This window comes from Halyomorpha halys, unplaced genomic scaffold (genome assembly GCF_000696795.3).
Source record: "Halyomorpha halys isolate HHAL.00 unplaced genomic scaffold, Hhal_1.1 Scaffold2266.1, whole genome shotgun sequence".
Taxonomy (NCBI): Eukaryota; Metazoa; Arthropoda; class Insecta; order Hemiptera; family Pentatomidae; genus Halyomorpha; species Halyomorpha halys.
The window spans coordinates 60,848-61,936 of NW_027113041.1; positions in this window are offsets into that span (position 1 = coordinate 60,848).

Sequence of the window (1,089 nt, forward strand, 5' to 3'; positions counted from 1 at the left end):
TAACAAATTAATGATGCTTGGTCAAGAATGGTATGTTTAATGATAATTAAATGGTTATAGGTTGAGCGAATAATGGTTAGGGGAATATCTCATCCAATTAAGGCTGGGTAGACAGAGTGGTGGAGTGGAAGAGAGGTGATGGTGAGGGAGGAGATAACACGCACTACTTCCACCTAATGCATACCTCCCTCCTTATTTAATACATCATTTAGTCTAATACTCTCCAGCTCCGATTTAAACAGCTATACAAATGAAAACATTCTGCGCCCTTCTGCAGAGATTATAACTGTCCCAGAATGATTTATTCCGTAGACACAGTATTATATTATTTGGAATAATATATCCAGAACTATTCCGGATAAAAGACTTTAAGATCAGTGAATAAAAATTGATCTTATTAACCCTAGGACTACTTAGTGGAGTAGGTTTTTACTCAAACATTAAATGACTACCGCGTCAAGAGACCTTTGATGGAAATTTGGAGACTTATAATTACCCTCTCAACCGATATATCACTACTTCCTTATCTGTAACTAATAGACAGTATGCCTATCTTTATTCCCTTTTTCTAGCAGTAATTTCATTTTCCAATGAAATTTTCAGGGGATTACAATAAAATCGTATCCAAAGAACAATAAGATCCGGTATCTGACCAGAGGAGTTTTGTTCTTGGTAAAGATTTCGAGATTATATTATAATAAAAAGTCCTTAGAAGAATACAATCTCCCATCTGTCTAAATGGGACAGACAAACAAGTAAAGAGGATTACTTACATTACAACCTTAAATTAAAATCACGTGCTAACATTTTCTACTGACACGTCTTCAATTTCTGTCCATCGGTGTGAAAATGGTCCAAGGGTTTAGGATGACCAAATGTAGTAAAATTTTGAATTTAGCTTCTAAAAAATTACCACTATATATATATATATATAAACCAGGAATAATTTCGATGCTCTGGAAAAAAGAATTAAGATGTTTTTTTATAACTGATTCCAGTAATTTTTCAAAAATGGGTAATAAACTGATAGGTCTATAACTGCTGATTTGTTTAGCGTTCTTACCAGGCTTGTGAATTACTATGAGTTCG